Source organism: Herpailurus yagouaroundi, unplaced genomic scaffold (genome assembly GCF_014898765.1).
Source record: "Herpailurus yagouaroundi ecotype Mexico unplaced genomic scaffold, PumYag 199, whole genome shotgun sequence".
Taxonomy (NCBI): Eukaryota; Metazoa; Chordata; class Mammalia; order Carnivora; family Felidae; genus Herpailurus; species Herpailurus yagouaroundi.
Window position 1 is genome coordinate 21642760 of NW_024412430.1, and position 23932 is coordinate 21666691.

Sequence of the window (23932 nt, forward strand, 5' to 3'; positions counted from 1 at the left end):
GTCTTAGTCTGCTCAGGCTGCTATAACAAAGTGCCACGGGCTGGGGGCTTAAACAGCTTCAGGAAGGGGTGCAGCCTGGCCGGCACCACGGTTCAGCCCAGGAGACCCTGGGAAGAGGATGCGGCTGCGTCCCACTGACCTGGACTTCTGACCTTCTGGTCCATGCAATAGTGAGAGGAAGAATTTGTGACCCCTGGGCCTCAGGGTCCCATACGGAAGTGGAGATTCAGGCTTCCCTGTAGTTCAGCTACCCTCCGTTCCTTCCAGTCCCCTGTCCAGCTGCAGGCAGCGAGAGGCTCTTGACACAGACAGGAGGCCTGGTGTATCCCGCAGGGAGCAGAGGAGACGGATGGACTGTCCTCCAGAGCCCTCTGGTGGGGACGAGGGGCTGGGTGGTTGTACTGCCCCAGCTCTTCGAACGAATAGAAGGACGTTGAGCCGTTCTCCCGTTGAGTCACTCACTCACCTGAGCACACCTACCTCTTCTGCTTCAGTGCCCGGCTGTGCACATCCAGCCTCAACAAGAGGGTGCTCTGTGAGTCCCTGGGTTGGCGGGGAGGAGGTGCTGAGGAAATCTTCCCGGAGGTAGAGGTGGCTGAGGGGAGCTTTGGTGTAAAGACGGCAAATTAATCATCCTGCAGCAGCAAAGGGGGATCCCTTTGCACCAGAAGCCGGGAAAGGTCTGTGAGCCTGGCGGTGCTGGTCAGGTCAGTCACCGGTTCCTGGGTCTCAGTCTCCACACCCAGAAGGGGAAGGAGCTGGCTGAGTGGACCGGGGGGTCAGAGGCCCCTGGGCTCAATCACAGGGCTCAGTGTGTGGCTGTGGCCAGGCATCCCAGCCTCACATGCCGAGCCCCATGCCGTGGAGGGCTGAGAACGGCCTGCCGGGGGTCTGGGGCTGCCTGGAGGCTCAGTACTATGTGAGTGTGCATGCATGTGTGTGTGTGGAGGGGTTGTGTCTGTATGTGCATATGTGTTGTACATACATGTCTGTGAGTGTTGCAGGTACACGTACGTGTGGATGCATGGTGTGTACATGCACGGGTACATGTGTGGTATGTGTGTTGTGTGTATATGTGTGTCATGGGTACATGCATGTCGTGTGTACACGCGCGGGGGGTGTGGTGTCTACGTATACACGCATGTGTTATGTGTGTCTGTGAGTCATCCCTCCCCCTCCTCCCCTCCCCCAGCAAGCCCTACAGGCTGCAGGATCTCGGCTGGGCAGATGCTGGGCCTGTCCTCCGGGGCTGCTTCTGCCCCGGTCCCGGCCCCTCAGGTGCAAGCAAACAGGGGGAGCCTGGTGTCCAGGGCCTGTTCTGGGACTCTCGGAGGAGGGAAGGCAGGACACAGGGGCCAGGCAGGGCCGGGACCCCAACCTGACGGGTCGGCTGGCCCCTCCCCCCCAACCGGGCCGTCCATCAGGACAAGGGGCTCCCCCACACCACCCCCACTAACGTGTGGTGGTCACGGGAGCTCCGGGCTGTTCCTCAGCCTGCCCCACCGCCAGGCCAGGAACAGGGTAGGGGCTCACAGAGGAGAAAATGGCCTCGTCTCCTGTGCACTTCCCAGAGGTCTCCATCCACAGCTCCAGGGCAGAGGGAGCCCAGGGCACGGTTTGGATGTGGGGGGCTCTTTCCCTGAAAACGTGCCCACTTCTCAGGTCCCAGAGGCCTGCGCCGGTTCCGAGGCACTGCTCCCTGGAGCCAGGACTCCTGGGAGGACTGGGAGATAGGGAAGCAGCGGGAGCAGGCCCCACTGTGCAGATCACATCCCCCGCTGCACGCTGCCTGGTGGGAAAACCCTCACGCCTCACTTCAACAGAGTTCACGGGTTTGTGTCTTTTGTGCAGAAACTGTGATTATTTGTGCGTAAAATGGTCATTTTACCGGGGCAAGTTAACCTGACCCCTGTGCGTGGCCGCCTCATCGCAGAGGCTGGCTCTGATGTGCCTGGGGTTCGTTCTTGCACGAGAGTGTTCACTTTGGGTTATTATTACTCCACTCAGCCTGCTTCTGTAAGGCTCAGCCGGCCGTGCCTCCTACTGCTGCCCGGCCAAGCAGCCTCCCACTGAGTACCCCCCCCCCCCCCCCCCCCCCCCCCCGCTGCTTCTCTGCTCTCACAGGCTGTCCTCAACACCCTCCACTGCCCCAGGACCTATGTGAAATGGGAACATTCTTAAAGGTAGCAGAGGCTCTCGGTGTCTCAGCCAGCTCAGACTGGAGCCCCAGTAAAGACTGCATGTCCTTTGGCTTTGAGCTCATGGCAGCCAGGCCCCTGGGGAAACGTCTGAGACAACGTGGGCTCTGGAGCCCAAAACCCACAGGGCTGGTGTGACAAAGCGAGCAATGAAGACGCACATACACAAGTACTCACATATGCACATTGCACACACAAACACGTGCACACACATAACACATGTGCACACACGCTTGTAGACACATTCATAGGCACACAGTATGCGCAGACATACATGCACACATAATGTAAGCACACACACGAACACACATGCACTCACGGACACACACATGTGCACACGCGTGTAAGGACACAGGCACACAATACACACACAGGCAGGGCCACCCACACCCCTTCACCATTGTCTTCCCTGTCCCACACCTGCTGTGTGAGGGCCAAGCACTGTCTGCTTCATCTCGCTGAGTCCCCCAACAAGTCTGGGGGAGTTTATGACCCTCTGACAGATGAGGAAGACGAGGTTCCCCGGGGACCGAGGCTCAGGGCCGAGGGCCTGTCCTCAGAGGATCCTATCCGGGGGACACAGGCAGCAGGTGCCGGGCAGGGTTCCCTGAAGGGACGAGCGGTGGTCTCAGCTCTGTTTGGGGGAACTGGGGAGCCATGTAATACCTCTGATGCAGAGGAGGAGGGTGCTTCGGGGACTCTGGGTCAGAGGTGAGAGGTAGGGTGGGGAGATGCCCCCTGGCCAAGCGGCCCCTGGAAAGGAGGGGCGTCTGCAGGAACTTCCCCAGGAACAAGAGCACTTTCTAGGCCAGGTCAGGTGCCCGGGAGCCCTGAGGAGAGGTGGCCCCAGACTCTGCTGTCCTCCGGGGATGAGGGACGAGGGGGGACGGGCCTGGACCTAGGCCCCTCAAGAAATCACTTTCAGATCTCTCTCCAGCTCACTAGAGTGAGTGCTGCCCGAGAGCTGCCTTTTACCTAAATTGCCTCAATTTTCAATTTGCTTGACATTTGAGCAGCATGAGCCCTTCTGGCTCCCCTCCTGGAGCAGCCCCTGCCTGGGCAAACCCCAAGCCCAGCAAATGGGGTGCAGCGCACCCGGGGGCCCCGGGGCCATGGGAAGGGCACAGATCCCCAGCCCCGCCCTGAGCTCCTAGATGGAACTCAGGTGGGCACCTCAGCCTGGCCACCAGGTCTGCGACACCTCCCCTCCCCCTCTGGGGACTCCCCCAGGAGCTCCCCACCCGCCCCTATCAGCTCCTTTACTGCTGAAGTTAGGGAGTCTGCAGGAAGGAGCAGGCTCACGTGCTCCACAGACCACGTCCAAGGCGGGGAGAGAGTGACCGAGAAAGAAGTAGACTGCGTGCCCCATGAGGGGGAGGGATGGAGGGGAGGGGAGAGGAGGGGCTGAAGTCTGGTGTCTGGAGCTCCAGCAAATTGAGCAGGTGGAAGAAGGGCAGAAGGTGCCCCAAGGCTGGTGGCCCTCAGGGCAGGGCAGGATTGAGGGCGGTGTGCACTTTCAACGTCCTGCGGTATTTCATGGACTGAGAGAGGTGGAGGCCAGAGGGAGGAGAGAGGGAGGTGAGACACAGGGAGACAGAGTAAAAGAGAGAGAGACCAACTAGAGAAATTTCTGCTCTCCCCCTAGGAGAAGGAATGGAGAGGAGTGGGGGGAGGAGGGGAGGAGGGGAGGGAGGAGTAGGGAGAAGGAAAGAAGAGGAGGAGGAGAGGAGGGAGAAGGGGAGGAGGGGGAAAGGAGAGGGAGGAGGGAGAAGGGAGAGGAGGAGAGGAGGAGGAGGGAGGATGAGGGGAGGAGGGAGGAAGAGGGGACCGGGGGAGGAGGGGGGCGGGGGGGGGGAGGGGGGCGGGGAGGGGGGAGGCAGGAGGCAGGCTGGGCTGGGCTGTCTCCCGGGAGCCCTGACCCCGCTGGGCTGCGGCTCCCCTCCTGTTGGCGCTCAGGTTTCGGGCTGAGCGCAGGCAGATTGAGTAACAAATGCATGTGCTACGCATTATGAAGAAAGCCTTAAAAAGCCCTCGTTTATCGCTGTTTACGTTCCGTGATTGAGGGGAGAATTTGCCAAGACCAAAGGTTACTGCTGGTGTTTCTGTGACCAATATTACCTCAAACTAAAGCAATTAGCTTCAAGGAAACGTGCGTTGTCTTTGGGGGCCTTCGCGAGCGACCTGCAATGCGCGACGTGGATCGCGGCGCTGCCCCACCCGCTGCCCCGCGCGGCCCCTGCGGCTGAGCGGGGCCTGGTCCCCTGTCCGCGGGCCTCGGTTTCCCCCTCTGTGGGATGGGCTCCCGGCCGTGCCCCTAAAGTCCTTAGTTTAGCTCCCAGAGCATGTGCTTTTGGCTTTTCTCCCTGAGGCTGTTTCTACTCACATTTGGCCACTAAACTCCTGTCTTGAGACAATTACAGAGGAGAAAGCGTGAAGGGTAATTAGCCCTCGCCTTCCAAGGAGGAAAGAGTGAGAAACCTGCACTGTGTGTTTGCTGGGCTTCCCAGGCCAGGGCTCTTGGGGCGGGGGGGGGGACTGGGGGTGCCTCGGTCCCCCCATCAGTGAGCAGGGTAACGATGGCACGTGTGTGGGGTCACGAGGAGGGAATGGAAAGGGTGCCCAGTGCTCAGAACGGTTCCCGCCAAGGAGGCAGCACAGACCAGCTCATTACCACGGTACCCGAGAATCTGGAGAGACTGGCCAGTGCAGCTGCAGGGAGAGAGGTGACGGGGGCAGACACCCCCGTAGAGGGAGAGGAAGGAGGCCGGAACCTGCTCTTGGGGCCGGGGGTGGCCCTGCCGGCTGCTTCCCACCACCTGTCCCCAGGCTTCTTGCAAACCAACCGGTTTAAGTCACTTAGTAGCTGCCACTGTGTCCCCCATCACAGCACCTCTCCCGCCTTGCAGTAAGCCAGGCACGGCAGCCCCCAGGAGGCACCAAGAGCTGGACTGCCTTGAAGACACAGATAGCAGCCAGGCCCTGGGCCAACCCAGCTCTGTCCCTCGCCCTCTCGGCACCATCCGGGTGGTGGGGCCTCACGGGGAAACGGGGCTAGCTGTATCTCCCCCTCCTCGAGCTGTGAGAAGTCACAGCGGGTTCTACAGGGAGCACACTCAGAAGTGCGCCTGGAGCAGTGTGGGCAGCAAGGCCCGTGAACCCTGCCCCTGGGGAGGGGCTCAGACCAGGCACCGGGGGCCCACTGAGGCACACAACCACTCGGGTGTGCGTGCTGGTGAGGGAAGCCTCAAACAAGTGCCTTGTCACAGCCGGATCTGGAAACAAAGCAGCACCCAGGCCAGATCTGAGGAGGGGTCTGGTCCGTCCCCCAGGAGGGCTGGCGGCTCCTCCCTGCAGAGGCCCCAGGACAGCCCAGGGGTCACGCTCTTACACTTTGCGCGGCCTCTGGGCTGACCATGGAAAGAGCAAAAGGGCCCTCAGGCTGGCCAGGGGCCTGAGCCTGCAGCCCAGGAGCAGAGGTCCAGAGGTCACCGGGAGGCAGGAGTCCTGGTGGGTCGGTGCCAGCCCGCAGGACCTCGGGGTGCTCATCAGTGTGGCAAGCGTCCACTCAGAGACAGAGCCGTGGTGCAGGCGGGTAGAGCCACGAGCCGGACAGGCAGGCTTCACGCCCCGAACAGCAGGAGGGACATTGCGGCTCTTTCCAGATTGGCCCCTTGTCATTTGCTCCTCGCCTCTTATCGCCCATTTTAGAGATGATGAGGCCAAGGCTCAGAGGTGATCTAACTGTGCATTCAAGGCTTGAAAGGACATTTGCCACAATGCTGGATGGTATCAGGCCTCTTTGTACCCGTGACCCCAGCTTCTTGGAGCATGTCCTCCCTGGAAGCCCGGCTGACCCCTTCCTGTCCTCTCCACCTGCACATTCAACGTCACCCTGGCTCCATCAGTCTAGAGCCCAACTGCGCCGTCCCTGACGCCTCCTCTCTGACGTGTCAGGGCTGGGGGGACAGCGGTGCGGGAGGCCAGCACCCAGCAGGCTTCCCGCTCCCCACCGGGTGCTTTCCGCTGGGCAGGGCCCGTCTTCGGCCGCTCTCTGATGCACCCAGCCCAGGGCAGCCTCGGAGTCCCCAGCCGTCTGGGGGTCAGCGACCCCCAGCCCTGTAACCCAAAGATGCCCCCAGGGACCCCACACAACCCCTCACACCACTCCACGCGGCTTCCACCTCCAGAGAGACCCGCTAATTCTTCAAGGACGCCACTCACCCTCAGCATAAAGCGCCCATTCTTCCCCAGTGTGGGGCTGGGGTGGGAAAATATTTTCCAAAGGTCAGTTTTCCAATTATACTTAAAATTTGAAAGCTCATTTTTTTCTTTTTTGCCTCCCCTCGGTGCAGCCGCGTTCTGCTAATTTCATAAAGATACCATTTAGCTGAGGTAGGTGGGATTCTGGGCATCAGAACAGCTTCCCAACGTCAACAGCCAGCCGTAACCGTAACCACCAACTTCCCATCATTTGTGGGGGAAAAAACGTTTCTCTCCCAAAAATTACGGCCTGTAGGAATCAGACAACATCCCCATTGCCCGGCGGGAAATTACAGAGATTTTCTTGCGTACTTAACTTTAAGCCACGTTTACAAAGTCCTGCTCTGTCTTAATGACTCTCTCATGGTCCGCTGGGGAAGCAGGGTGTTTGAGGAAGTCACTTGGGTGTGTGATGCAGGTGAGTGCCCGTGTCACGTGGTCCCGGGTCTGGCATGCAGCTGGGGGCTGGGAGCCCGGGCCTACACTCCCTGGCACGCGTGTGTGTCTGAGGGCGCGGAGCAGGGTGGACGGGATGGTCTCGGCCGTGCCCTTCAGGTGAGGACAGGATGAAGGGTGCACAGGCAACAAGTGGGGGACTCGGCCAAGACGCCCCTCTCCCCCTGCTGTCTCCATTGACCCCAACGGGAACAGGGAACCTTCTCCCCGCCTCCACCACATCTCTCCCCATGCTCCATTCTCCACCTCAGCCAGACCTTGGCCCTCCCGGTCCAAACCTTCAAGGCCCCAAATGGCTCAGAAGGAGGGGGCTCCTCCCCGAGGCCTGCCAAGCCACGCCCCCTTGCAGGTCGCTCGGCCCCGCCCTCCCAGCACAGGGCGGCTAAGTCGCTAAGGGCACCAGATGATAAGGCAAGTGACAGGAGGGGGGGGGGATGTGAGGGGCCCAGGAGCTCATGCCCCTTCCAAGAGAGGAAGGCCGGTCTTTCCCCAGGGTGGGGAGGGGGCAAGCCACAGGGCCGGGCACAGCCTGTCCAGGATGCCTCCGGGGATGAGGGGCCTGCAGGCCAGAGCTGAGCTGAGCTGGGCTCAGGAGGCGGAGGAGAAGCAGCAGCGGGAAGGCAGAAGCAGAGGACGGGCTGGAGCCTGCTGGGTGGGTCGGGTGCAGGGGCAGTGAGGGCGGGGGAGGGGGCGGCACAGGTGCCTCGAGGGGCAGGGGCCTGGGTTCAGGGCCTGTGTGGGCCGAGCCCACCTGTTACCCATGACCAGGACCAATGAGGACAGCTGGGGGAGGAGGGAGGCCGGTGCCCAGTCCTGGGGGAGGGGCAGGGCTTCTCATCTCCAGTCAATGGGCCTGAGGACACCAGCAACGTCCAATTCTAGGAGACGATGGGAATCCGACTTTTTGACCTGAAGTACCCCAGGTTTCCAACTTTGGCCGCTTACTTTATGCTCTTAAACCCTGGGCACGTCAAACCCCGTCCTTCCCCTCATTCCCAGGCTCCAGCCACCTCTTGCGAGTGCTTGTTCCTGCCTCACCGTCTTTGCACTGCTGTTTCCTCTGCCCAGGACACCCCTGACCCGGTGACTGCAGGGCTGGCTCCTTCTCCACTTGGAGGGCCCTGACCACTGCCCCATTTGGTCTCCTCCCAGCCCCGCCCTGCCCTCCCTTTACATTATGTACTCATGGGTTCCTCTGTCTATTGTCTGCCTCCCTGACAAAAGTGAAAACTCCTGAAGGCAGCAGCTGTCTGATTGGTTCACTACTTTACCCTCGGTGCCCAGGACAGTGTCTGATACGTAGTAGGTGCTTAGGAAAAGCATAATCGATGAACAAATGGGTTATAACGTCCTGCCCCTTTACCACGTGGCTGGCCAGCACCCTCCTGCCCCTGTGACTCCCCACTCCTCCTGGGACCCTGGGCACCTCCCGCAGTGGGTCCTCAGCTGGGTCCTACAGCAAAGGCCTCTGCCCTGGAGAGAAGGAGGGGCCTAGCCTGGGGCTGATGTTGCTGGCAGCCCCTTCTGCCTGACCCCTCTGCCCTATAACCCCGTCTTACTCTGCTTGCAGGACTGTCCACCACCTGAAAGGACTGGGTGAACCAAGCCCGTCTGCTCAGCTGTCATGAGGCCGAGTTGGGCTAAGCATACCTGGGAACAGCAAGGACGTCCCTGTCTCTGGGTATGGGCATGTGGGCTCCAATGGGGTGGTGAGGTCCTTGGCCTGTGGGCAGGGTGAGGAGCTGGGATTCTATTCTAGAGAGTCACCGAAGGGCCGACTGCAGACCCTGTGGGGGCACAGAATGAAATCTGGTAGGTGAAACCGGTGTCCTCAGCTCCCAGATGAGATGGTGAAACAGGGAAATGGAAGCCCATTCCTCGTACCAAGGCTCCCGCTGTACAGGACAAAGGAGGTGTGGCCCTGCCTCCAAGAGCTCAGACCCTACAGAGGCCACCGGGCTGCACATTCATTGATTCCCCCATCTATGCATGCATCTGTCCGTAATCCACCCACCCACCGTCCTTCCACCCAGGGGTGTGCCTGCAGGGCCTGGATGGTCTCCTGCACCCACTCTCTCAAGGTGAAGATTGTAAAGAGAGCAAGGTCAAGCTCCAGGCTTGGACTGGGCTCTCCCTTGCTCAAGTCCTGGGTGAGGAAGAAGAAAGGAAAGGAAAAAACTCTCTGGACACCTGTACTGTAGCCTGCACTGTGGTAGGCATTTGAGAGGAATGATTTCTTCTGCTTTTCAAAGCTACCTGATGAGGGAGGGATTATCCTCTATATTTTTTCCCAGAAGAAACTGGAGATTAGAGAGAATAGGCGGCTTACCCAAGGCCACAGAGCTAGTAAGTGGCTGAACCAACACTGGCACTAAAGGCTAGCTCATTCCAAACTCCCAATGAAAAGGAGGGATTCAAGGCAACCCGTGTAATTGCTGATAGGCAAGCGGTCTGTAAGCCAAAGTACAAGCCAACAGGTGAGCCGAGTGCTGCCTGCACCAAGATTTTTTATGCCATCATTAAATATTTGATATAAAGATAATACATGCACAAGGTGAAAAAAAAGAGGTCTCATGTACAAGATGAACAATAAAGAGAAGGTCTCAATTTCCAGCTCTGGTCATGATGAAGTCCCGAGTGGAAGATTTACCCCTCCCCCACAAGCAACTATAAAACTAGATAAAGTATATATGAGGCAGCTGTTCCGAACACTAGGCCTCACACAAAGGAGAACTGTAATTCTCAAGAGAAGGAGAGCACACAAGGTGAGCTCCACAACCTGGCTTTCTGTCTGACGCACTCACCCAGCTGTGGCACGGGGATATGGAACCTACACAGACAGCGTCCTGGGAAGGGGGGACACAGTGGTGCTCGGGACTGCTGAGGTGGAGAGAACTGCAAGGCAAGGAGTGGGAAGGAGAAGACTGTGCAGGGATGCACCAGAATTTTTCCCAGAGCACCTCAGCATCTTGGCAGAACATACTGGCTAGAAATGCACAGGGCTGAGCTCCGCTGGGGTTAGCAGAGAACGGCTGGTGGGTAGTTGAGAGCTGAAGGGGGGATCCAGGAGGGTTCAATGACATGGTGTTCTGCCTCACTGTTATGAGGGGCTACTCTAGGCCCTCCATAAAATGCCTACCAGCAAACCTCAATGGAATCAAGTTCATCTGCTGATAAACTAATGGCCTGTCAGAAAACCAGTGAACACTCTCTAAAGAAAGAGAACATCCAGGTTCTCAACAGCATAGCATCCACAATGCTTGAAACACAATAAAAAATTACTAGACATACAAAAAGCAGGAAAAGGGAACCTACAACCAGGAGTGAAAGAAAGAAAGAAAGAAAGAAAGAAAGAAAGAAAGAAAGAAAGAAAGAGTAAACAGACATAGAAATAAAACATATGTTTGATTAACAGACAAGGACTTTAAATGATTGCGATACTGTATTATCTATTATACTACAGTCAAGAACTTAAAGTAGAAGAGTGAATGGGTGCCTGGATGGCTCAGTTGGTTAAGCATCCAACTTTCGGATCAGGTCATGATCTCACGGTTAGTGAGTTCAAGCCCCACATCAGGCTCTGTGCTGACAGCTCAGAGCAAGGATCCTGCTTTGGATTCTGTGTCTCCCTCTCTCTCTGCCCCTCCCCCACTTGTGTGCATGTGTGCATGCAAGTGCATGTGCTCTCTTGCTCTCTCTCTCAAAAATAAATAAACATTAAAAAATTTAAAGTAGAAGCATGAAAAAAAGTGGAATTTCTCAGGGAACATGAAACTATAGAGAAGAATCAAGTGAAAATTCTAGAGCTGATAAAATATTTGCAAGGTGAAATTTATTAGCAATTGGATTCTGCAGGAGAAAGATCAGTAAACTTGAAGACAAGGTGATAGAACTATCCAGTTGAAGCACACAGAGAACGAGATGTCAGAAAATAATCAGAGTCTCAGAATTGTGCGAAAAATATCAATTAGTCTAACGTGTGTAAAATTGAAGTCCCAAAAGAAGAGAGAGAGATTGGGGTGGAAAAATACTTAAAGAAATAGTGGCAGAAAAGTTTCAAAATTGGATGAAAACCATAGACCCAAAGATGCAAGAGGCACAATGGAACTTGAGCAGGATAAACAGGGGGGAAAAAAAAGAGGAACCCGCGCTAGGACTCCTCATATTTAAATGGTTAAAAAGCAAAGTTAAAGACTGATTCAGTTGGTGAGCATGTGGCCCTTGATCTCAGGGTTGTGAGTTTGAGGTCCACATTGGGTGTAGCGATTACTTCAAAGTAAAATCTCCCACTGAGTTATCATCAGAAACAAGACAATAAAGTGACATCTTTGAAATGCGGCAAAAAAATTCAATCTAGAATTGTATAGCCAGCAAAATCACCCCTTGAAAATAAGGACATTCCATGCAAACAAAAGCTGAGATAATTCATCTACAGCAGATTTAAACTACCATAAATGTTAAAGGAAGCTCTTTGGACTCAACAGCTATAATAGCAGATGCAAGCCTACTTACGTGAAGTAGTGAGGAGTGCCAACGATGACAAATACATGGGAAAGTAGAAAGGATTTTGACATGTCTGTAGAGAAAGAGAATTGATTCATAACGATAAAAGTAGATTCTTCAGGAAGATACAGCCATTCTGAACATGAATGCCCCAAACAACCAGATGTTCAAAATGCAGAGAAGCAAACCCTGAGGAAGTAAAGAAATAGACACACCCACAGATCACAGATATAGAGACATAACCTTCCTCTTGGAGTAACTGAGGAATCATCAATAAGGAGATGGAAGATCTGCACATCATAAGCCAAATTGACACAGATGACATCTATAAACCACAACACTGATGAACACACGTTTTTTAAATGCATATGGAAGTTCAGCAAAATGAGTCATACTCCGTTAAAAAGCATTGCAATAAGAGTATGTTCTCTAGCCATTACTAGAGATTAAGAAATCCGTAAGAAGTTAATAAGAAAATCCCCAGATCTTTAAAAGTAACACACTTCTAAATAATCCATGGGTCAAAGAAGAAATCACAAAGGAAATCAGAAAATATTTTGAAGTGGTGAACACTAAAACATATCAAAACCTATGGAAGGAAGCAGAAATTGTCCTTAAAGGGAAATTTACAGCTTGAAATGCCAACAGAAGAAATACATACAATCATCTAAATTCCACCTTAAGAATTTAAAAAAGAACGAATTAAAACCAAAATAGAAAGAAGGATATAATAAAGACAAGAACCGAAGTCAATAAAGTAGAAAATAAACAATAGAGAAAATCAGGAAAATAAAAAGTTGGTTATCTGAAGATCAATAACATTGACAAAACACCTAACTAGCTCAATTAAAGAAAAAGAGAAAATACAAGCTGCTGTTATTATGGATGAAAGAGGGGATGTAATTACACGTCCTGAAGGCAGTAAAACAGCAATAAAGGAATGTTATGGACAACCTTATGCCAATATATTTGACAACTTAAATAAAATGGACAAATTCCTCAAAAGGCACAAAAATTCCATATTTTATGTGCATGTGCACACACACACACACACACACACACATACAGTACACGTGAATAGCCCTATACTTACTAACACTTTGAGATTTCCCCACAAAGAAAACTCTAGGCTCAGATAGCTTCACTAGGGAATTATATCAAATATTTAAGGAAGAAATAATACCAAGCTTACACGAAGTCTTTCAGAAAATACAGGAGGAGGAAAAACTCTCTAACCATTCTAGAAGGCTATCATAACCTTAATAAAAAAACTAGCAAAGGACATTACAAGAAAAGAAAATTACAGACCAATATTCTTTAAGCATATAGACACAAAATCCTTAGCAAATATTAGCAAATCAATTGCAGGAAAAATGTGTGTGTGTGTGTGTGTGTGTGTGTGTGTGCATATGTGTACAAGTGCACACATGTCAATACCAGGAACGCAAGGTTGCTTTAATATTTAAAAAAATCAGTATAATTTACCACATTAATAGAACGAAGGAAAAAATATATGATCGCATCAATAAATATAGAAAACAACATTTGAAAAATTCAATACCTGTCCAAATCCCATGATTTGGAGGACATGGAGGAACCTCTCAGCAAATTCTAGAAACAGAAGGAAACTTCCTCAATCTGATAAAGAATATCTATAAGAAACCAGCAATTAGCATCACATGCAATGGTGAAACATTGCATATTTTGCTTCTTAGATTGAAAAGAGAAAAGGGATGTCTGCTCTCATTCCTTCTATTTAACATTGTACTTGAGGTTATAGCCAGTGCAATAAGGTAATAAAATAGAAATCAAATACATAGAGATTGGAAAGAAAGAAAAAAAAGTCTTTATTTTTCAGAGGACACATTGTGTAAATAGCAAAGTCTAAGGAATTTACCAAAAAAATCTACTAGAAATAGTAAATGAATTAGGCAAGATTTCATGATACAAGGTCATCATATAGAAATCAATTATATTTCCATATAATATCAATGAATAATTAGAATATGATTCTTAAAAAAACACAATACTATCTATGAAGCATCAAAAATGTACAATGACTAGGGGAAAACTTAACCCAAGTTGTACTGGAACTGTTCACTGAAAACTACAAAACATGGCTAACAGAAATTGAGGAAGACCTACATAAATGTAGATAAATACCACGTTCTTGGGTTGAAAGACAACATTGCTAAGATATTGATTCTCAAATTGATCTATAGATTTAATACAATCCCAATCAAAATCTCAGCAGTGCTCTTAGAAATTGACAAGTTTATCCTAAAATGTATATAGAAATGTGAAATAGCTAGAGTATCCAAAGCCATCTTGAGAAAGAAAGGAAAAATTGGTAGACTTACACTATGTCAAGACACATTATGGCATTGGCAAAAGGATGGAAAAACTGATCAATGGAATAGACAGTAGTCCAGAAATAAATCCACCCTTATAGGGTTAACCGATTTTTTGACAAGAGCTCCAAAGGAATTGAAGAAGAAAGAAAGACTTTTTAGGAAACAGGTCCAGACCTTTTCCACAATGAGTTTGCCACCAGAACACAGGTGTTGTGAAAACCACCGCTAAACCTAAAACAAGATGGGAAAGGAAAAGACTCATATCAACATCGTCGTCATTGGATATGTAGACTCAGGTAAGTCTACTACTACTGGTCATCTAATCTGAGGCCGCTGAGATGGAAAAGGGCTCCTTCAAGTATGCCTGGGTCTTGGATAAACTGAAAGCTGAATGTGAACGTGATTATCACCATTGATATTTCCCTGTGGCAACTTGAGACTAGTAAGTGTTATGTGACCAGCATTGACGCCCCAGGACACAGAGACTGTATCAAAAATATGATTACAGGCACATCTCAGGCTGACTGTGCTGTCATGATCGTTGCTGGTTATGTTGGCAAATTTGAACCAGGCACCCCCAAGAACCGGCAGACCCATGAGCATGCCCTTTTGGCATGTAAAACAACTTATTGTTGGTGTTAACAAAATGGATTCCACTGAGCCACCCTACAGGTACGAAGAAATCATTAAAGAAGTCAGCACCTACATTAAGAAAACTGGCTACAACCCCCACACAGTGGCATTTGTGCCAATTTTTGATTGGAAAGGTGACAACATGCTGGAGCAAGTGCTAACATGCCTCGGTTCAAGGGATGGAAAGTCACCTGTACAGATGGCAATGACAGTGGAACCACACTGCTTGAAGCTCTGGATTGCATTCTGCCACCTACTCGTCCAACTGACAAGCCCTTGCGTCTGCCCCTCCAGATGTCTACAAAATTGGTGGTATTGGTACTGTCCCTGTGGGCTGAGTGGAGACTGGTGTTCACCAGGCATGGTGGTCACGTTTGTTCCAGTCAATGCTACAACTGAAGTAAAGTCTGTTGGAATCTACCATGAAGCTTTGAGTGAGGCTCTCCCTGGGGACAATGTGGGCTTCAATGTCAAGAACGTATCTGTTAAAGATGTTGGTCGTGGCAATGTGGCTGGTGACAGCAGAAATGACCCGCCAATGGAAGCAGCTGGCTTCATGGCTCAGGTGATTATCCTGGACCATCCAGGCCATCCCGGTGCTGGATACACACCTGTGCTGGACTGTCACCCAGCTCACATCGCCTGCAAGTTCTCTGAGCTGAAGGAGAAGATTGATTGTGGTTCTGGAAAAAAGCTGGAAGATGGCTCCACGTTCTTGAAATCTGGCGATGCTTCCATTGTTGATATGGTTCCTGGCAAGTCTGTGTGTGTGTTGAGAGCTTCTCTGACTATCCTCCTCTGGGCTGTTTTGCTATTTGTGTCATGAGACAGAAGGTTGCTGTGGGTGGCATCAAAGCAGTGGACAAGAAGGCAGCTGGAGCTGGCAAGGTCACCAAGTCTGCCCAGGAAGCTCAGAAAGCTAAATGAATATTATGCCCATACCTGCCTTGATCAGTGGCGGAAGAACGGTGTCACAACTATTTGTGCCAGGTGGCCATTTAAGTTCAATAGTAAAAGATTGATGATGCATCAATTGTTGATGATAACAATGCATTGTAAAACCTTCAGGAGGAAAGGAGAATGTTTTGTGGACCATTTTTTTGTGTGTGTGGTGTGTGTGGCAGTTTCAAGTCATTAGTTTTTAAAATCAGTACTTTTTAATGGAAACAACTTGACCAAAGGTCTGTCACAGAATTTTGAGGCCCATTAAAACAAAAATTTGATGAGAAAAAAAAAAAAAGAAATAGGTCTGGAACCACTGTATTTTTATATGAGGAATCACTGCCAGCCATCAACATTGTGCTGGCAGCCTTAGGTGAGAGCTGGAGCATGCTGGTAGCTCCTGGCTGTGGCCACACCGTTTGCCAGGCGTTAAGATGTTCCCGCCTACCATAGGTGGGGGATAGAACGATACCTGGGAGAAGATATGCCTGGGAAAGTGCTTTGTTCAGATGCCAAAGGGGCCAGAAATAGGTCCTTTGCCCCAGGGATGAGACAGCCATAACTCCTACATAGAACTCTTCCTTCCAAGTCTCAAACAACCCTGAGCCGCAAGACTGGGACACTGGCTGCAAAAGCAGAAACCTTCCTGGACTAGGAATCATGAGTCAAATCCCAGTGTGCCTGAATGGAGATCTCCTGGTCTCTCTCTTCTTGCCTCCACACTCATCTCTGAGTCTGATCCAGCCCCTTTAAACTCCAGCCTTCCAGCCCACCCTCCTTACCTCCCAAGGTGATTATTTTCTTAATGTTTATTTATTTTTGAAGGAGAGAGAGACAGAGCGTGACTAAGGGAGGGGCAGAGAGAGAGAGAGGGAGACACAGAATCTGAAGCAGGCTCCAGGCTCTGAGCTGTCAGCACAGAGCCCAACATGGGGCTCGAATTCATGAGCCACGAGATCATGACCTGAGCTGAAGTCAGACACTTAACCGACTAGGCCACCCAGGTGCCCCATCAAGGTAATTATTTTTTATGAAGATTAACTTATGAAATTAAACAATGAAAAGACTTCTGCTTCTGGCCAAGATAGAGTAACAGAGTCCAGATTTACCCTCCCATATGAAATAACCAAAAAATAAATACCACGTATGAAAAAAATGGTTTTTTCAAGACATTGAACATCAAGCAATGAAGAAAAGTGATTGATCTCTATTAGCCAGGAGACAAAGGAGGTGAGCCCCATGACTACTCCAGCTTACTGCCTTTGACAGTTTCTAGGTCATGGTGCGGGGAGAGGGAAAAGATAGAGTTCAGCGGTCTGAGTTGAGAGACGAAGATGAGACTGGCGAGAGTCGTAGCACAAGATACTAGAGAGTAGAGACCTGCATGGAGAAAGAACTTCAGAGGGCTCCCTTCAAGGACGTACCAGAGTATGGATCAGTATACACATGTGAAAAAGCTACTGAAGGATGGAGAAAGAGCCACCTGAGAGGATTAGAGGCAATGGTGTCCAGAGATTTCATAAGACCTGGGAGAGCGTCTGTTTCCGCCAGCCTGAGTGGAAACCCTCATGATTTACAGGGCTCTGTGAAGACAACACAGAATAGTCTTGGCTTGTTGCTAGGGAGTCATCTTCCCTAGACTGAACGCTGTTCTGGCCTCAAGACCTCAAATCGTCAAACTGTTTCTGAGTAACTTAACTGTGTTCCAGAATGAAGCTCAATAATATTTGTAGAAATACAAAATCATTGGGGTGCCACCAATTATTGCTGGTTTAGTCCGTTAAGCATCAACTCTTGGTTTCAGCTCAGGTCATGATTTCACGGTCCCTGGAGTATTAAGATGCTTTGGGTACAAAAGTGAGACTTTTTTGTACTTGTGCTTGCATTCGATCTACCTACAATGTAACAGACTCAGATTCCATTTCTAGGAATATTATTTGTTTTTTCAAATTAATTCAAAATAAATACATTTTCTTCTCAAAAATTAAAAAAACTGACCCAGAAGTGAAACATATTAATGTTAGCAGAGAAGAATATTAAAGTGGTTATTGTAATTGTATTCTATATGTTTAAAAAGTTAAATAGAGACATGGAAGATACAAAAAAAAGACCCAAAACCAAACTTCTTCTCTAAAAAATAAAAACAAAGTTGAAGGACTAATACTAGCTCATCACATGACTTGTCATAAAACTACAGTAATCAGAACGGTAGGATAGGGGCACAAAGATAGTAAAGCTCGTTAATGTCCAGAAATCAATTCTCACAAATATATAAATACAGTTAGCTAACTTTTAACAATGCTCAAAGGCAATTCAGGAAAGAAAGATAGTCTTTTCAACAAACTACACTGAAACAATTGGATGTCAGTAGGGAAAAAAAAATTGACGTTCCATCCCAAATTCGTATCTACAATTGAACTCAAAGTGGATCATATACTTAAAAGCAGAGCCCCTGACTATAACACCTTTAGGAGAAGCCTTATGATCTTGGGATAGGCAAAGATTTATTAGCTACAACACCAAAAGCACCATGCATAAAAGAACAAATTAATAACTTGCACTTCATCAAAAGTAAAGACATCCACTTTGCAATAGACACTCTTAAGAGAATGAAAAGACAAGCTACAGACTTGGAGAAAAACTTTGCAAGGCGTATATCCAATAAAGAACTTGTAGTGATAGTGGATAAGGAATTCTCAAAACTCAAAGAAAAATTCAACTTAATAATGGGAAAAAGCTTTAAACGGGTACTTCACCAATGAACATATATGGATGTCAAATAGACATATGCAAAGATGCCCAACATTATTAGCCATCAGAATATAAAGTTAAAAGCATAAGGAGATACCACTACATACCTATGAGAGTGACTAAAATCGAAAAGACTGACCAGAGACTGAGACTGTAGCAGAACTGGGACTAGTTCGGACATAACATGGTACGAACACTCAAAAAACAATTTGGCAGTTCATTAAAAAGTTATGGCTGGATGTTAGCATGAGGAGCTCCATGGACTCACTCACTAGAGGAAAAAAAGCAAATCTGGTAAAAGCTATTAAAAAACCCAATTATTGGGGCATCTGTGTGGCTCATTTGGTTAAGTGTCCAACTCTTGATTTCAGCTCAGGTTGTGATCTCTCAGTCATGAGATAGAGTACTATCTCAGGCTCCACACTGACAGTGTTGAGCCTGCTTGGAATCCTCTCTCTTCCTCTCTTTCTCTCAAAAATAAATAAATAAACTTTAAAAATACAATTATTTAAAGTCTCTGGAAATTGTCCTGAGGGCATATAATAAATGAAGAAAAGTTTATTCAAGGAAACATACTAAAACTTGGTAAGAACAGCAAGAATCTGTGGCATTTGAACCATGGCCCATTCTTTCTTTCCTTCTTCACTCTCAGCTTGATAGAAGCTCTACTCTGGGTAAATGTGGCCAAGAAGACGGTGCCCTTCCTTCTTTTTAGCTCCTAAACAAATCTTAATATACCTCGCCAGGAAGGGCAGGCCACCAGCATTTCTAATGCCTTCCAGTTTCAAGTTGAGGAACTCCTGGTGAGTGTGGCCAAGGTATCAGGAGCTCCTTCCTCCACTAACCTCCACTCATAGTAAAAAGGCTCTACCTTAAGTACAGCCAGCCAAGAATACTAGGGCTCTCACCACCCTTGCCCCAGATTAGGGCAGAGCTCCCAGACCAAGAAAGAAGAGTAGTGCAGAGCAGAGGCTACTGCCCCATTTGGGGTCCAGGGTAGTGGGTCAGAGACATCGTTTAGGAGAAGAGGCTTCCCATAAGAAAAGAGAGCTCCAAAGCTCTCCACGAAGGAACCGATGTTATTTGAAAAAAAAAAAAATAATAATCATGGAGAAGTTTAAGCTTAAGGTGGCTTTCAACAACAGCTCCTCTTAGGAGCAAAAAGCTAAACCACAGGCCATCTAGTTCATAAGCCTAGAGAGAACTAGAGAAATAAATGGCTAAGAAGACACCCTGAGGACAAAACAAACCTCAAAGACTGGCTTCAAAATCTAGTGCTGTCTACACTGAATTGGATCAGATTGCTGAGGAGCACATGGCCCAGGGGATTGTCAAAAACTATAACGCAAGCTGTTGGTGGTCAGTTGCACCGAAGGCATGGGGAGCAACATCACATGAAGACAGCCTGACGGAACTTAGAGAAAGAGGCGATCAGAGAGAGCCCTGCCAAGGCATTGCCATTCTAGGGGACCTGTGTACACACTCAAGGCTCTGTCCCCAGAGGAGCAACAGCGATGGCTTCATGCGGTGAAAGCAGACTTCACTAAAATTGCCTAGCCAGGTCACAAAACAAAGAGCAAAATAAGTCACGAGAGGAGGAAGGGTGATCCAAGTTGCTGTAATATATCACCTAAAGTGTCTAATTTTCAACAAAAAATCATGACATACAAAGAAACAAGAATATATTTACATAGGATATAAAGAAAAAAGAAAGTGCTTCTAAGAAGGTCATTATGTCATACTCAACAGACTAAGACTTCAAAACAGCCATTATAAATATGTTCAGAGAACTAAAAGAAACCATGCTTCGGAAACTTAAGGAAGATACAAAGACAATGTTTCTTTCACCAAATAGACAATATCAATAGACATGTAAAGTATTAAAAAGAACCAAATGAAAATTCTGGAGAAGTATAATAAAAGCAATGAAAATTTTTATTAGAGGGGCTACATAACAGATTTGAACCAGCAAATGAAGAATTAGTGAACTTAAAGACAGATTAATGGTATTACACAATCCAAAGAAGAGAGAGAAAATAGAACGGAGACAGTGGAAGAGTCTCAGAGAAAACTGGGACACCTTTAAGTACACGAACATACATGTAATAGAATTCTAGGAGGAGAGGGAGAGGAGAAAACAGAAATAATATTAGGAAAAATAATGGCCGAGAATTTCCCAGTTGCTGAAAAACATTAGTCTACACATTCATGAAGCTCAGACAAGTCCAATCAGGACAAGTACACAGAAATCCACACCAAGAGTAAAACTGCTGAAAACAAAGACAAAGAGAAAATCTTGACAGCAACAGGAGAAATTGACTTATCACACACAAAGGAATCCAAATAAGGTAACAGGCGACTTCTTATCAGAAACAATGGAGGCTAGAAGGCAGTGGTATGACATATTCAAAGTGTTGAAAGAAACATACTGTTTAACTCAGAATCTTAGATCTGCCAAAACTATCTTTCAAATATGAGAATGAAATAAAAACATTCTCAGGTAATCAAAAACTGAGCCAATTTTCTTCTAGCAGACCCATCTTATAAGAAATACTAAAAGAAGCTTTTCAGGCTAAAAGGAAGTAAATCCAAATGAAAATTCTAATCCACATGAAAAATAAAAAAGCACTGTTAAAGAGTAATTATGTAATTATTTACCAAAAAAAAAAAAAAAAAACCCCAGAATACATATTATTTTCTTCTTTCTTCTTTTAGCTGATTTAAAAAACAGTTGTATGAAACAACACATGTGGGGTGCCTGGGTGGCTCAGTTGGTTGAGCGACCAACTTTGGCTTAGGTTATGACCTCACAGTTCGTGGGTTCGAACCCCACGTCGGGCTCTGTGCTGACAGCTCAGAGCCTGGAGCCTGCTTCAGATTCTATGTCTCCATCTCTCTCTGCCTTCCCCTGCTCACACTCTGTGTCTGTCTCTTTCTCTCAAAAGAAATAAACATTAAAAAATTTTTAAGTAAAAAAAAAAAAAGAAACAGCACATATATAAATGTATTGCTGAACCACAGATGTCATATATTTGACAATAATAACATAAATGAGGTGGATAGGAGGGGAGTTACATTGGAGTAAGGAAATGACACCAGATTGTAACTCAAACCTGCATGTACCAATTTAAAAAACAGAAATGGTAAATAATAAGACAAATAGAACAACTCAGTAAATACATACTCGCTTTCTTTTCTCATCTTCTTAGTATAAAACAGCAATTATAACAATGTACTATTTGATTTGGAACACATATAAATTTAATATGTATGGCAACAATAGAACAAAAGGGTAGGGAGGGAATAGATTTATTTAGGAATATTATTTCTATATCACACTGGAATGAAGTTAGTAGAAATACAAAGTAGATTTTTATAAGATATGTGTGGTAAGCCCTAGAGCAACTGCTAAAGTAGTAACCAAAAAAATATAGAGAAAGAGTCATTAAAAAAAGGAAAATGTTATACTAGAAAACATTCACTTCATGCAAAAGAAAGAATTAAGAGGAAGAGAGGAACAAAAGTAGTAAAGCAGACATAGAGTAAACAAAAAGTAAAATGGCAGATGTAAGTCCAACTATATCAACAACAACATTAACTGTGAATGGATTAAACAATCCATTCAAAAAGCAGAGAATGTCATAGTGGATAAAAAAAATCATCCAACTATATGTTGGCTATATGAGACACAGCATTAGATTCAGAGATTCAAATAGGTTAAAATCATAAGGATGAAAGGCTCTATCATGTGTACACCAACTGTAAGAAAGCTGGAGTGGCTATTTAATATCAAGTAAAGTAGCTTTAACATTTTTTACTAGGGACAAAGAGGGACATTTTATAATGATAAAACTGTTGATACATAAGGAAATTATAACAATTATATACATACCTAACTATGGCCCTGCAATATATAAAGCAAAGGTTGATGGAGAGTAACATAGACAATTCAACAATAATCATCAGAGCCTTCAAGACTACACTTTCAATAATGGATAGAACAAGTAGGCAGAAGATCAACAAGGAGACAGAAGACTTGAACAAGAATACATACAAACTAGAGTTAACTCATACCTATAGAACACTGTATCTAACAGGAACAGAATATGCATTTTCTTCAAGTATACATGGAACATGCTATAGGATGTATATATATTCACAAATATATACAAATTAAAGAACACACTACTAAATGCCAATGGCTCAAAGAAGAAATCCCAAAGGAAATTAGAAAATACTTTGAGATTAATAAAAATTTAAAAATAACACATGGGTATTTCCGGGATGCAGCTAAAGTAGTGTTTTGAGGGCAGTTTACAGGTATGACTTACAGGAAAGAAGAAGAAAGATGATAAATCAATAAACTTCCACCTCGAGAACCTAGAATAAGAAGTGCCATCTGAACCCAAAGCAAGCAACAGGAATGAAATCATAAATACTACAGTGAACATTAATGAAGTAGAGAACATAAAAACAATAGAAAAATCAACTAAACCAAGTGTTTGTCCTCAGAAAAGATCCACAAAATTGACAAATCTTAAGCTAGACCAAAGAGAAAAAAAGAGAGAAGACTCAAATTACTAAAGTCAGAAATGAAAATGGGGACATAACTACTAACCTTATAGAAATAAAAGTAATTATAAGAGAATGCTGTGAACAACTGTAACTATATGCCACAAATGAAATGGACAAATTCTTAGAAAGAGCAACTAAAAATGACCCAAGAAGAAATAAATCTAAATACACCTATACAAGCAAAGAGATTGACTTAGTAATCAAACAACTTCCACAAAGAAAAGTCCAAGACCAAATGGCTCCATTGGTAAATTCTTCCAAACATTTGAAAAGGAGCTACTATGAATTCTTCATGAATGCTTCCTAAAATAAAATGGAATGGGGCAGTTTCCAACTAATTCTATGAGACTAGTATTGCCCTTATATCAAAACCAGACGAATATCACAAGAAAAGAAAATGATATACTATTCACTTACATTTTCTTATGAATATAGACATAAAATCCTCAACAAAATACTATTAAATAGAATCCAGCAATGTATGAAAAGAATTATGCACCATGACCAAGTGGGATTTATCCCAAGAATGCAATGTTGGTTTAACACCTGAAAATCTGTTAACATAGTATACCACATCAATAGAATGAAGGGAAAAAAACCACATTATCATTTGAATTAATGAAGAAAAAGCATTTGACAAAATCTAACACCTTTTCATCATAAAAATACTCAACAAACTAAGAAGTAAATTACTTCTTTTTAAAAATTTTTTTAAAGTTTATTTATTTTGAGAGAGAATGCAAGTGGGATAGGATCAGAGAGAGAGAGAGAGAGAGAGAGAGAGAGAGAGAGAGCGCGCAAGCGAATGCTAATGTCCCAAGCAGGCTCCACACTGTCAGTGCAGAGGCTGATGCAGGGCTCAAACTCATGAACTGCAAGATCATGACCTGAGCCAAAGTCGGACACTCAACCGACTGAGTGACCCACATGCCCCAGAAGTAACTTACTTCAAGTTAATAAATACCAAAATGAAAAACTCATAATGAACTACATAGGTAATGGTGAAAAACAAGTATTTCCCGCCTACAATCAGAAACAAAACAAGGGCGTCTGTTGTCACCACTTCTATTTAACTTGTAATGGAGATTCTAGCTAGGGAAATTGGACAAAAAAGTTAAATAAAAAGCATCTAGATTAAAAGGAAGAAGTAAAACTATCTCCAGTTACAGATGGCAGGGTGTTGTGTGCATAAAATCCTAAGGAGTCCTCTCAAATCTATTACAGCTAATAAACAAGTTCAGCAAGGTTGCAGAATACAAG

At 46.8% G+C, this 23932-nt stretch overlaps 1 pseudogene; it reads left to right on the forward strand.

Moving 5' to 3' along the window:
• The first annotated feature begins 13941 nt into the window (after nucleotides 1–13941).
• Nucleotides 13942–15366, forward strand: LOC121013773 (elongation factor 1-alpha 1-like; annotated as a pseudogene).
• The last annotated feature ends 8566 nt before the right edge of the window (nucleotides 15367–23932 follow it).